The sequence below is a fragment of the Equus przewalskii genome, chromosome 18, assembly GCF_037783145.1.
Source record: "Equus przewalskii isolate Varuska chromosome 18, EquPr2, whole genome shotgun sequence".
Lineage (NCBI taxonomy): Eukaryota > Metazoa > Chordata > Mammalia > Perissodactyla > Equidae > Equus > Equus przewalskii.
This window is the reverse complement of record NC_091848.1, coordinates 35607143-35622188: the sequence shown is the minus strand read 5'-3', so window position 1 is coordinate 35622188 and position 15046 is coordinate 35607143. Positions and strand designations below refer to the sequence as shown.

General features: G+C 38.8%; 1 protein-coding gene across 31 annotated transcripts in view; it reads right to left on the bottom strand.

Moving 5' to 3' along the window:
- Nucleotides 1-15046, bottom strand: part of LRCH3 (leucine rich repeats and calponin homology domain containing 3) — a 111707-nt gene that overhangs the window by 72852 nt on the left and 23809 nt on the right. The window lies entirely within an intron of this gene.

Here is a 15046-nt window from a genome sequence, read left to right as displayed (position 1 = left end):
GTGGAATGCTGCCTCAGCATGGCCTGATGAGTGATGCCATGTCCGCGCCCAGGATCCAAACCCATGAAACCTCAGGCCGCGGAAGCAGAACGCTCAAACTTAATCACTCAGTCGCAGGGCCGGCCCCCTGAGGTTTTTAGAAAAGCAAAGCAAAACAAAACAAAAAAATATTGTCTCGTCTTGACCAAACATATAAGTGTTACGTCAAAAGGACTCAAGAACCATCTTTGCTCCCACTGGCCAAAGATGAGACAATTTGAGCTTCAATAAAGATAAAAATTGCAATGGATTGAAACCTATCATATACATCGAATTATGTAAATTTATGACACCACTTCCCCCTCCAAAAAAGATGAGAATCAATTTATTATCTTGTAAACTGGTAAAGGGGAAAAACTGAACACTTACTTTGCCTTCCCGACGAACTTGTAAAAATTAAATTAATAAACAGAAGCCTCATTAAACTGGAGTCGAGAGGGAAAATCCTGAAAGAGATCCCGAATTACAACCAGGAGACCAACCTGCTGACCAGTTGTATGATCAGGCCTGGGCAATCACTAGGCGACCTCATCAGGCAATTGCTAGGAATTTCCCAAAGCCTGTTGACTGGAACAAAATTCAGGCTTGTGCACAAAAACCTTATGAACTTGTTCATGACTACTAGAATCGACTTTAGATTGTGTTCAAAGAAAATTCCGATCTTCCTTCAGGTGTTGACTATATGTTTATTAACAGGCTGAACCAAGACCTCCTCATTCTAGTAAAAAGGACCAGAATGGAATGGGAAACCACGTCCTGTCCAGATTTAGTTAATCTGGCAAATCAACTCTCTCACACCCTAGATGAGTCACCTACAAGAAAGACCGCTGAAAATTTAATCTTCAACTCCAGCAAATGAAGGCCCCTACATGAAACCAAAAACCTCCTAGTTTCTGCTATTATTACAAAAAGCCAGGACACTGGAAAAGAGATTGTTGCCAACATCCTCCAAATTCTCAATGATGGGGCTCCAAGGACAGGGGCTCATCCCAATCCTCCCTCTTAATCCGATCGGAGAAACATTTCTCCAGAATGGAGACGAAACTCTCTCTGTGCAAACTGGCAGCAGAGCCATACTCTTGGTGCTCAACCCCACCACTATAAAGCAGCCCCTGATGTGGAGTACAAAAGCAGTTCAAACAGTGGGTCTCTAAAAACCTCAAAAGGTTCCTGTCTCTGAACCTAGTCCCTTTTGTTTAGGCCCTTTGAGAGAGACACACCCTCTTCTCCTTAGTTCCTCTGCCCCAATCCATTTATTGGGCCAAGAGTTCTTGGAAAAGTATCATGCCGGAATTTCTTTCTCCTGAAAGGGGGAAATAATTCTAGAATTTGACAGTAGCCATCAAAACGGCCAACCAGGTGAATTAAATGACCCTTTGACATTTTCTATTTGCTCTGTGACAGTACTAGAGCTGATTCTGGAAACACTGATCACTTGTCCCTATTGAATCAGGAACCACCTCCTTATGGGCAAAATATTCAACTGATACTGGTAAAATTCAGTGTATCTCCCACCAGCAGTCAAACAGATCCCTCAAAACCCTTCCCCAGAATTAACTAACATCCTACAAGTAAAGAAGCCCCTCAATGTAAAGGCCCATAATATAAGATTACAAGGCTTAAGGCCTCATTATCCCTTGAGCAAGTCCCTGTCATACTCCTACTGTACCTGCGAGAAAACCCAAGGGCCCAGGGTGGAGGTTCGTCCAGGAGCTCTGAGCAATGAACACTGATATCCTTCAATACCCTGCTAACCCTCATATGCTACTAACATCCATTCCCACTGAAAGCAAATTCTGTACAGTAACTGATTTATGTAGAGTGTTCTTTATCACAGGTGACAAAGACAGTCAATACCTTTTTGTCTTCACTTGGGAAGAGAAACAATTCACCTAAACAGTAATGCCTGAGGGTTTTACTGAGAACCCCTCTTATTTTTCACAAATTCTGAAGCTGATCTAGGTGATATAAAGTCCCCTAGGGGTTCTAATTTGTTGCAATATATGGATGATTTGCTTCTTTGCTCTCCCTTCCAAGTCTCCTTACACGAAGACAGCCTCCACTTGCTAAAGCTTTTAGCCTTACAGGGACATAAAGTCACCAAGCAGAAATTGCAGTTTGCCCAAACCCAGGTTTGATATTTAGGGCATCTGATATCAGGACAAGGACTACACCTAGACTCAGATAGGCCTGATGGTGTCCTAAGTTTCCCAAAACCCAAAACTAAGCACCGATTGCAAAGTCTTCTCAGGCTAGTTGGTTACTGCCGAAAATGGATTCCAAATTTCTCTCTTATAGCCAAACCTTTGTACGTTTTACTAAAGTACAACAACCCAGACCTGATTTTATGGAAAGAACAAGACAACATAGTCTTTAAGGCCTTAAAAGAGAGCCTGATGAACCCACCTGACAACCTAATTATCCCTTTTTCCTCTTTGTATATGAAAAGGAAAGGAACGCCCTTGGGGTACTCACCCACAAACAGGGGGAGCACCATCAACTCACAGGGTATTACAGCCAGGAACTGGACCCTGAGGTGCAGGTATATCCCCCCTTGACTTAGAGCCATTACTGCCACTGCCCTTTCGATTACGTCTACTTGAGAAAACCATTGTGGGATTCCTTTTAACCATTTTTGGACCCCATGCTGTGGAAGTGCTCCTGAATTCTCATCACATTCAACATATTTTAGTCGGCTGCCTCAACTCCTACAAAATCCTTTTGTTAACTGCTCCTCACATAACTCTGTTGCACTGTAATAATCTCAACCCTGCTACTCCTCTCCCCTCCGTTACGGAGGACGTCCCTCATGCTGCTTAACGCTGACGGACCACATCCTGACTCCTCCCGATGACCTGCAGGAAGCTCCTTTGGGTAACACCGACTTCTCATGGTTCACCAATGCCTCTTATTTAAAAGGCGACAAGGCAAATATTGTGCTGGATATGCTATTGCAACTCCTTTTGATAGAACTGAGGCAGCACTTTTACCTACGGCTACTTCAGCCCAACAGACTGAATTATAAGCTCTTAGATGGGCTTGTACTTTAGCCAAGGGCAAAACTGCCAATATTTATACTGACATCAGATACGCTTTTGGCGTAGCTCATGATTTTGGAATGCTGTGGAAGCAATGTGGCTTCCTTACATCCAGTGGAAATAAAATTGAAAAATTGAAAACACAGGCCCCTATTTTCAGGAATTATTGGATACTATACTTTTACCTGCTTCTTTAACTGTTATTAAGATCCTGGGACATTCTAAACTTGACTCTCTGGACGCTAAGGAAAATCACCTTGCTGACACTTCCACAAGGAATGCTGCCCTTAAAGGAACCAACAATAGCCAAACATCTGTCATGGTCCAAAGGGATATTTCCCTAACTGATAGAAAAACTGACCAGAAAAGCCCTACAATTGGCTTCAGAAAAGGAAAAACAAGGTTGAAAATGAACAACTGTTGGTTTGATAAAGAGAGAAAGCTCTGGTTTGGACCTACTACCAAAGACTCTAAAATTCCCACTCCTAACAACTGTACATGCATTAAACCATTGGTCTACTGACAAAATAACATTCGTAAATCAAAAAGTGCCTACTTCACTTGTCCCACTTGTCCAAAACACAATCCAGGGAAGCCTGTTCATACTGCTCCCGGACACTTTAAGTTGCCTAGGGGACCATTTGAGGTTTGGCAAATGGATTTTATACCACATCCCACAAATATAAATACATTTGTCATGGCTTGTATGTTTTCTAACTGGACTGAAGCCTTCCCTTGCAGACAGGCTACTGCCTCTTCCGTGGCTAAAGTCCTTTTGGAAAGGATTATCCCTACCTAGGGGACTCCTCTTGAGCTTCGGAGCGATCATTTTACTGGTCAGGTATTTCGACAAGTCTGTGCTGTCTGGCTGATTTTACAACACTTTCACTATGCTTGTCACCCTCAATCCTCTGCTTTAGTCAAACGCACTAACAGCATTATTAATACAGACTCAATTGGCCAAGCTCATAGGGACTCTCCAAATACCTTGGCCAAAGGCATTGCTGTTGGTCCTTCTAAATCTCAGACCCACCCCCTTTGGAACTCATAAACTCTCACCCTTTGAGATAGTCACAGGACGCCCAATACACTTGGCTTCTGTCTCTTTTGATGCACAACTAATAAAAGGTGATATACTCCAACGTTTGCAAAGGCTTAACTGCTTGTATTAATAATAGCCATGTTTTGGTAGAGCAATCAGGTGACATACTCCAATGTTTGCAAAGGCTTAATTGCTTCTATTAACAATAACCATGTTTTGGTAGAGCAATCTTTTCACAGTGTGCTCCAGGGAGATGAAGACCTTAAGCATCATACCTTGCAACCTGGAGATTTCATCTATTGAAAAAGATACCTCCAGAAGGACTCTCTTCAATCATGCTGGGAAGGCCCCTATCAGATACTTTTAACTAACCATTGTGCCACAAAACTCCAAGGAACAGACTCTTGGATTCACATGACACACCTAAAGCATCAAACCCTAAGTGGACATACATATCATCTGGTGACCTGAAAGTAAAGATTTCCCAGAACTGAAGCAGACGACATCTGGTGAGATAGCTTCTCAAGATGTCTGGATCAGATCTGTCAAAACTTTTGATGACGACATAATGCTTCAGATGATAACCAATGCCTACGATCTTGATAACATATGGACCTTAGAAAAGAAAAATGCCTGAGAGTTCTCCCTTCTAGCCCTCCTTGTTACTCAAATCTGGCCACAATAGGTTTCCAATCTGTGCACTTTTCCTCTGACATGGGACACGACACCCAGGAAAAGTCCTTCTTGGTATCAAGGGACAAAGGGCTGCTGAAACAGGAAAAACCTGCCTCTTGATCAATGATGCTTTCAGAGAAAGATCTCGATCAAAAGGAAGAAATGTGAAAATTAATAAACAGAAATCTCATTGAATTGGAATCCAGAGGCCAAAAGGGAGAGCTCTCATGCCCTACCATTGATAGCAGAGCCCAACAGGAAGAAGACAGACTTCCTCTACTTGACCTGCAAGAAGCTCAGCCAATGAGAGACTGTCACAACTCAGCCAATGAAAAACCACTAAATTTTGAACTCCCATTCTCCTCCAGCGGACTCTTGGCTTACAAGAGCCCTCCCAACTTCCTCTTCCCCTCTATAAAAGAGTTTCTCCTCCCTTTGCTGCTTGTGAACTTGCATGTGGCTTGCTACAGCTACAGACTTCAAATTGCAATTCTTTGTTGATGCTGGATAAACCCACTTTTGCTGGAGAAATAACTGGCTGTCTATTTGTTTGAGGTCAACAAACTGTATCACTGAGTAACCAAATGAAGGGAAGCATCTCTATTTAGATGTTCTAATTGTAAATGCAAAATGACAGAATATCGCCATTTTGCAACCCTCAATGAATTAATGGATCTAGAATTGAGTATTAATTGCTGTTATCTTTACAAAAAGACAATCACAAATTATATGCCTCTCACTAGAAGAACAGAACAGCACTTAGGTCAGTGCCAAACGGACAGAATCTGAGTCTAAACAACCTTTTGGATCAGTTGCAATGCTGATCAAATGCAGAAAGAGAGAGAGAATGCAGAAGACAAAGGAATGTGCTAAAGTACAATCACTCTATCATCAACCATTTAGATTTAATTAAATATACTGTGAGATTCATTTCCTCACCACTGTTTTCTCTCTTCTTCTGCTCTAGCTTAAAGTCTCTGCTGGGAATTATGTGGTGAGAATCCTTTACTGAGAACTTCCCCTGGATGGAGAAACTGAATTCCTACATATCTGCAAACATCTTGCTTTCACCATAGCAAGTGAATGGTATTTTGGCTAGGTACAGGCAAAGTTCTTTCCTTAGTAATCTGTAGGTGTTATTTTACTACCTTCTAATTTCCAGTGTCACACTTAGTCCAGCAGGTATCTGATTAATTTTCCTTTTTAAGTAGTTTGTTCTTTCTCTCCCCACCACCCTCAACACTCTGGTCTGGAACTCAGTGGGCTCTTTCAACCCCTCTTTAAGCCACAGAAATTCTCCTCTATTTTATCTTTAGTTGTTACATCTCCTCCATTTGGGCTTTCTCTTTCTTCGTATTTTTTTCTGTTTTGATATACTCTTCTACTTAATGTTCCAGACCAGGACTTTGAGTCTCAACAATTATCATCCTCTTCACAAATTAATATATAGAAAGTCTTTCTCCCCTCACTTTTTGTTTTAATTCTTTTATGCTTTGATTAGAAGCCCGTCACTTTTTTTCTCTTGAGAATCTCACTTTGTTTTGCTCACTAAACTTGTCATCCATCTCTTCCAATAGTTCTATTTCCCTGAAGTCACTTGTTCCAGATCTAATCCTTGTTCATTCTCTCTCTGACTGCTGGGCTTCCTTTAAGCGAATTATTTGTCTTTGCCAATTCATGTTCTGCCTCATCCTTGGAGCTCAGGTCAAGCTGCTAGAGCACCCTGAATGAGAGTTAATACCAAAATAGTGGAAGCAACCTGTAGAATATGCTGGAACTAAGTTTCCCCTCTGGGGCACAGGTAATCCGTCTTGTGGGCCCTCTCCATCCCCCCAGAGGAAGAAGAGGCAATAAGCATGATAAAACCCCGGCCATTCCCTTTCCCCCAAAGAGAAGATGTCCCGGCCCAAAATAAGTCTTTCTTTTCCTTTGGTAAGAACTTCCTTGCCCCACCCTCCTTCTTATAAAAATCTTCCATTTTGGGGGGCCAGCCCTGTGGCCGAGTGGTTAGGTTCACGCACTTCACTTCGCCAGCCAGAGTTTCGCCAGTTCAGATTGTGGGCACAGACCTAGCACTGCTCATCAAGCCATGCTGAGGCGGCATCCCACATAGCGGAGCCAGAAGGACCTACAACTAGAATATACAACTATGTACTGGGGGGTTTTGGGGAAAAGGAGAAGAAAAAAAAAGAAGATTGGCAACAGATGTCAGCTCAGGTGCCAATATTAAAAAAACAAAAAACAAACCTTCCATTTTGTATAACTCCTCACAGTATCTCTGTTTGCTAGATGAGATGCTGCCCAATTCATAAATGATTTAATAATGCCAATGAGATCGTCAGATTTATTCGGTTGAATTTAGTTTTTTAACACTAGAAAATTTTAAATTATTAAACCTTCCTGGTAAATCAAACTTTTTATAATTTGTAAAGTCATCTCTTTTATTCCTAGTACTGTTATTTGCTTTGAAATCTCTTGATTCCATAGACTCACTTTACTGTGACTGCCATGATCCCTGTTCACGTCTTGTATAATACCCTCTCCTCCACTTAAGTGTGGGTGGGACTTCAGAAGTACCCAATATATTTCTATTGGTTAGATTTGCTTCTAACCAATAGAATATGCCAAGGTGATGTGATGTCATTCCTGTGGTTATGTTTGTCTATCTTTCAGTCAATCCGTCTGTCTCTCTCTGTTGCCAACTTTGAAGAGGCAAGCTGCTATGAATTCTATAGTTGCAAGGAAATAAATTCTGCCAACAACTTGAGGGAGCTTGGAAGCAAATCCTTGCCCAGCCAAGCCTCCAGATGAGAACTCAGCCATGGTCAACACCTTGACTGAAGCCTATAGCAGACCTAACGAAGCTGTGCCTGGACTCCTGATCTAAAAAAACCAGGAAATTCTTTAAACTGCTAAGTTTGTGATAATTTGTAATACAGCACAGAAAACTAACGCAGTCAATATTTCTACAGAATATCTTTTTCTATTCTCTAATTTCAACCTTTCTGGATCATTATGTTTTGAATGTGTTTCTTATAAATAGCACATAGATAGATTCTGCTTTCTTTTTATTGTCTGGCGATCTTTATCTTTTAATTAAAACACTCATATTTAACATAATTACCCAGAGTATTTTGATTTTTAAAGGGTCATGTTATTTGTGACAGTTGTAGTTCATTGCCTTTTGAATATCTATGCTCTTTTCTTCTTTCTTACTATTTGAATCTCAATTGTGTTCAAAACAGTAAAGTGCTTAGCTAGACGACTGACTTATACTTCCAATTTCATTAATCATCAAAGTTCAAACTAAAGAAATAAAGACAGATACAAAATTTAACCACATCTGACTTGGAGACTAAACTGATGTAGGAAATTCTCATTTGGGGGTAGTGACCTGAGTTTGTATGTAAACTGAGTGCTTCAAAATTACCTCATGTTTTTCCACAGAGAGAAAAAAGATTTCTTAGCTTGTGAGGACAAACTTTACACAACAATGCCATTGAAATGCTATATATTTGCAAATATATTCCTCTTCCCATATTTACATGATGTTTTTGTCCATCCAGTTGCTTAAATTAGAATTCTGGAATCATCTTGACGCCTTTCTCTTTTTCCTAATCTAATCTTATCAACAAACACCGTCCATTTCTTAGTCCAAATATATCTTGAATCTAACAATTTCTCTTCATCTCCTCTGTTACATCTTAGGATTGTTCTAAGAATCAAATCAAATAATGCAGGGGAAATTACTTCATATACCATAAAATGCAAAGAGGCACACAAAAAGCCAGCTTCATAAGGTTGACAACAACACAGAAAAAACAAATAACAAAATCCCCCCAATTATAGGGTATTGTACTATGCAATAAAACAGAGTGAAATACAATAATGTATGATCTTTGGTCACCAAAAATAAGTAATATTGCATTCAGTAGACTACTTTTAAAAGGCAAAAAAAAAAAGTAGAAAATATTTATTTAAAGATTTCCATTAAAATGTTTAAAACAGTTTCCTTATGAGGTTAAATAAGCACAGAGTTTACCGTATCTTTGTGTTACTAGAGTAACCTTTTGATTTTACACAAACAGATGAGACTAGTTCTTGTCACACAAGCCTCCTAAGTTTCCACCTCTGTGTCACTGTAGTCAATTCTAGGTTGTTTTCCAGACTGCAAGCTCAACTGAGATTTGTCAAGTACTGTAAAAAACCGCAACTGGATAATAAATAACTTTGCAATGAAGCTATAAAGTTACTTCTATGCATCATATCCTGAACATGGCCTTGGTCTTGCACCAGCCATTTTTTCTTCTAATGCTAGTGATATGAGCCAACAACTATACCACTCTTTGGAACAGCCCTTGGATTGCATCACTCAGTTGAGCAAAGCAGAAAAAGCCTATTTTGGCCTGATAAAAATATGAGATAATTTTTGGCTAAGGGATACAACATGGAAGTTTCAATTAACTAAAAGAAATATTTCAACGAAAAAGGTTTCAGGGCATCACAATTTTACCTTTATGATTTCTTTGTTTTAAGAAATACTACATAACCTAGATTGAAAATAATTTATTTCCAAACAAGTATTTATATGAAATGAATCAAATCCAACCATGAGGTTTTAAACTATTATGTGTATCAAACTATAGATATTTTATAATTTAAAAAAAAAAGCTGAGATAACCATAAAAAAAAGAGTGCATTAGCTATATAAAGTAATGACACTGTATCTTTTTTTCCATTCTGAAGTATAAAATGTTTTTAATTTATATTCTCCTTTCTATTTTAAAAAATACAAATACATTGATTTATTGATCTATTTGCTGCATGGACTCATGGATTTTCATTTTACTCAGTGGTTTATAATCCACTATGATCCAGATTTGATTACGAGAACTCCCCTTTAGGCTGGCTCCTGTATCTTTCTGATATGCCATCTTCATTTCTTTTTTGAGCATTTCCCTTATATACTGGCACAAAAAAAGATATTCCAGGCTTATCTTGCAACTTCCATGCCCCAGTTCTGGAATCAGCTATTTCCCATGTGTAACAGAAACTTATGTGGCAAGTTAGATTTGGGGGAGTAGGATGGAGGACAGAAAGGAAAGCCACCGATCTTGAGGGAAGTTTCAGAGTAAATGACTGTTGGTTTTTTTGCAGGCCACTAAGCTCTGTAGAGCTTAGCTAATGGAGCCTTTAGTGGAGGCTGCGGGGCAGTGAAAAAAATGTCACTGAAGGCTGGAGAAAAGGGTACCCTACCCCAGTCTACTCTGGCACAACAATTAAGAAACCACATATAACCTGCAGTAACGTGACAGGTAGAAAGGGTACCTAACGGATTTCAATAACCATAAATACATGTGGCTATCTGTTACATGTTACATGTGGCAACATGTTAGTTGAAGTTAAGAAATACAGGACAACAAAGATCACTAAGTCTTAATCTTAAATCTTAATTATAAGACAGAGTGTGCATACATTTACACACACACATATCTATTCCTGCAATTTTCTAATTTTTCTCCCCACACTTATTTTTAGATAGCATTCAAATACATTACATACTTTACCTTTTCAAATGATGCAGAGAAAGCAAAAGACATCAACGAACTTAAAAGATCCTCTTTGCTCACACAGGAAAGAACATGAATTTCTGCCTAGAACGGACTCTAGTTTCACATAATATTTGGAAAATTAACCAAATTTTAGAGTCTATATAGACCATCCTTAACTGTGATCCAATTCTTACAATATTTTCTTTCATCTTGAAATACTGCTCACTACATACTGTGCCAATAAAGTTTTCAAAACCATACCCTGAAACAATACAATTTAGAGAAAAACTATTATCTTAAGTGAGACATGATATAGCCAGATCCTAGCTCTACCATTTGTTACCATCTTAATCTTAATCTTTGGAACATTTCAAAATCTCCCTCCATAGTACTTTTAGTGGGATGCTTTCAATTATTCCCCCCCTACGTTTTTTTTTTTTTTTACAGATAAGAAGCATGCTAAGAGGTACTTTTTCCTAATTCTCTCTCTCCCATCAACTGTTCGGTAACTATGATTTTATAAATCAGGAGTGGTTGATTCCTACTTTTAGGGGACAATTATGAAGCTCAAAGACATTAATAGCAATGTGGCTTCTTAAGCCTGAAAAAAGCATTTGAGAAACCTTTACTTAATTGACATGGTATTTTCCTCCTAGCTAATTCTCTAACTTTGTATTTCTGTTTGAGACTGTGAAGGTCAGAAGGTTCAGAAAAAATATATAATTATTTTATTAACATCCTATTGCGCACTTCTCATAAGGTAGCAAAAAAGAAAAGGAAAAACCCTAATTCTTTATAACACAAAAACTTTTTAAACTTAAATAACTTAATAACTTAAATCTCTTAAAACAATTATAGATATCTAAGTAGTGTTTCAATGTTTAGTTCAACAAATTCTTTCTTTGCTCTTAGAGACGTCTGCTCAATTTCACCCCTTCCTTCAGATGCAAACAGTTATAATCACTATTCTCGACTGTTCCTAGAGCTGCCGGAAGCAACCTTCCTTTTTCTCAGACCAGCGTCTGACTTTTATAGCAAGACGCCTGAGATTGCTTCCTTTGACCACCAGATCTAATTCACACCCTCCTCTACCCCTCTGTTCTCCCTCTTCTCCTGTAAGCTACCAGGAGAAATACTATGGTGACATAGCTGTTAAAAGGAACCACTTATCTGAATCACAATCAAAATAAGTTAAATTCAGTTGAACCAATTAATGCAAATATTTTGAATTTAAACAAGGGTTCCACACCACAACAGGTCAGCTTGAACTTACTCAGTTCTATATAGAGTTCTTCCGAGCGTTTCCAGCTCTTATGCGTGAGCAGGTTACCTAAAGCACACAGGGACCTAAGCACAAGAGACCAAGGGATCCCTTTCCCAAATCCCTCATTTAAAAAATAGATGTTTCAGCTACTGTATACTGATTATCATAAATGTATATCTACAGTATTTTTAGGGTGTTTGCTCAGCTCCCGGTGTTCTTAATTTCTTTCTCTCATTCACAGGGGCTGGCTCTCCCTCCCTCCCAGCTTTTCAGGCATGTATACCAGTGATACTGAACCCCAGGGACCATCTCAAAGGAAGTAACACAAGCTTGGGCTCTCCTCAGTCTTTTTTTTTTTTATTTTTTTTTTTATTTTTTTTTTATTAATGTTATGATAGATTACAAGCTTGTGAGATTTCAGTTGTACATTTTTGTTAATCATGTTGTGGGTACACCACTTCCCCCTCTGTACCCTCCCCCCACCCCCCCTTTTCCCTGGTAACCACCGATCAGATCTCCTTCTCAATATACTAATTTCCACCTATGAGTGGAGTCATATAGAGTTCGTCTTTCTCTGACTGACTTATTTCGCTTAACATAATGCCCTCGAGGTCCATCCACGTTGTTGTGAATGGGCCAATTTCGTCTTTTTTTATGGCTGAGTAGTATTCCATTGTGTATATATACCACATCTTCTTTATCCAATCATCAGTTTCTGGGCATGTAGGCTGGTTCCACGTCTTGGCTATTGTAAATAATGCTGCGATGAACATAGGGGTGCAACGGACTCTTGAGATATCTGTTATCAGGTTCTTAGGATAGATACCCAGTAATGGGATGGCTGGGTCATAGGGTATTTCTATTTTTAACTTTTTGAGAAATCTCCATACTGTTTTCCATAGTGGCTGTACCAGTTTGCATTCCCACCAACAGTGTATGAGGGTACCTCTTTCTCCACAACCTCTCCAACATTTGTCGTTCTTGGTTTTGGATGTTTTTGCCAATCTAACGGGGGTAAGGTGATATCTTAGTGTAGTTTTGATTTGCATTTCCCTGATGATTAGCGATGATGAACATCTTTTCATGTGTCTATTGGCCATATTCATATCTTCTTTTGAGAAATGTCTGTTCATCTCCTCTGCCCATTTTTTGATCGGGTTGTTTGTTTTTTTGTTGTTAAGCAGTGTGAGTTCTTTGTATATTATGGAGATTAACCCTTTGTCGGATAAGTGGCTTGTAAATATTTTTTCCCAATTAGTGAGCTGTTTTTTTGTTTCAATTCTGTTTTCCCTTGCCTTGAAGAAGCTCTTTAGTCTGATGAAGTCCCATTTGTTTATTCTTTCTATTGTTTCCCTCAACTGAGGAGTTACAGTGTCCGAAAAGATTCTTTTGAAACTGATGTCAAAGAGTGTACTGCCTATATTCTCTTCCAAAAGACTTATTGTCTCAGGCCTAATCTTTAGGTCTTTGATCCATTTTGAGTTTATTTTGGTGTGTGGTGAAAAAGAATGGTCAATTTTCAATCTTTTGCATGTGGCCGTCCAGTTTTCCCAGCACCATTTGTTGAAGAGACTTTCTTTTCTCCATTGTAGGCCCTCTGCTCCTTTGTCGAAGATTAGCTGTCCATAGATGTGTGGTTTTATCTCTGGGCTTTCAATTCTGTTCCATTGATCTGTGGACCTGTTTTTGTACCAGTACCATGCTGTTTTGATCACTGTAGCTTTGTAGTATGTTTTGAAATCGGGGATTGTGATTCCGCCGGCTTTGTTTTTCTTGCTCAGGATTGCTTTAGCAATTCGCGGTCTTTTGTTCCCCCATATGAATTTTAGGATTGTTTGTTCAATTTCTGTGAAGAATGTTCTTGGGATTCTGATTGGGATAGCATTGAATCTGTATATTGCTTTAGGTAGTATGGACATTTTAACTATGTTTATTCTTCCAATCCATGTACAAGGAATGTTTTTCCATCTCTTTATGTCATCGCCTATTTCTTTCAAGAAAGTCTTGTAGTTTTCATTGTATAGATCCTTCACTTCCTTGGTTAAGTTTATCCCAAGGTATTTTATTCTTTTCGTTGCGATTGTGAATGGGATAGAGTTCTTGAGTTCTTTTTCTGTTAGTTTATTGTTAGTGTATAGAAATGCTACTGATTTATGCACGTTAATTTTATACCCTGCTACTTTGCTGTAGTTGTTGATTATTTCTAATAGTTTTTCTGTGGATTCTTTGGGGTTTTCTATGTATAAGATCATGTCGTCTGCAAACAACGAGAGTTTTACTTCTTCGTTACCTATTTGGATTCCTTTTATTTCTTTTTCCTGCCGAATTGCTCTGGCCAGCACCTCCAGTACTATGTTGAATAGGAGTGGTGAAAGTGGGCACCCTTGTCTTGTTCCTGTCCTCAGAGGGATGGCTTTCAGCTTTTGTCCATTGAGTATGATGTTGGCTGTGGGTCTATCATATATGGCCTTTATTATGTTGAGGTACTTTCCTTCGATACCCATTTTACTGAGGGTTTTTATCATAAATGGGTGTTGGGGCTCTCCTCAGTCTTGATACTCTGGTAAACTCCTGCCCTTGTTCAGGAGCCATCTCAAGCATAATCTCATTATACTTTCCTTGGCTTGTCTAGACCCTTCAAGGATTCTCCAACTGTGTCTCTATTACTCCACTGTAGTAATTATCACACGGTACTGTAATTCTTCATTCTTCGTTAGATTTTAACTTCCTTAAGACAAACAGCTTTGTGTCTTTAGCATCTAACATAATACCTGACATTAAAAGATCGAGTTTATTTTCTAGAATTAGGTTAACTCAGTGTGCTAACACTGGCTATTTCATGTTGATCAAATCTCTAGTTAGCTATTTTATGATTTTATTAAAAATTGGAAAATTATTTCTGAATAAACAAAGTTTATATTGTAGGTAATTAATTAATTAATTTTTAAATGTGAACTCCATAAAGGGAACCATAAGAAAGGATCCTTAGTAGTAGAGGAAATGTAGGAGACATATCTACAGACCAGGTCAGATGAGACCCACGCCACCACCAACCCTCTGCAGCATGAATTGAAAATAAGATGGGTAATCTGATGACGGATTGATATCCAGAATATATATTTTTAAAAACTCAACAACAAAAACCCAAACAACCCAATTAAAAAATGGGCAAAGGACTTGAATAGACATTTTTCCAAAGGTGATGTACAGATGGCCAATAAGCACATGAAAAGACACTCAACATCACTAATCATTAAGGAAATGCAAGTCAAAACTACAATAAGATATCACTTCACATCAATTAGGATGACTATTATTTTTTTTGAAAGCCAGAAAATAACAAGTGTTGGTAAGGATGTGGATTAACTGGAACCCTTGTGCATTGCCAGTGAGAACGGAAAATGGTACAGCTGCTGTAGAAAACAGTAGGGTGGTT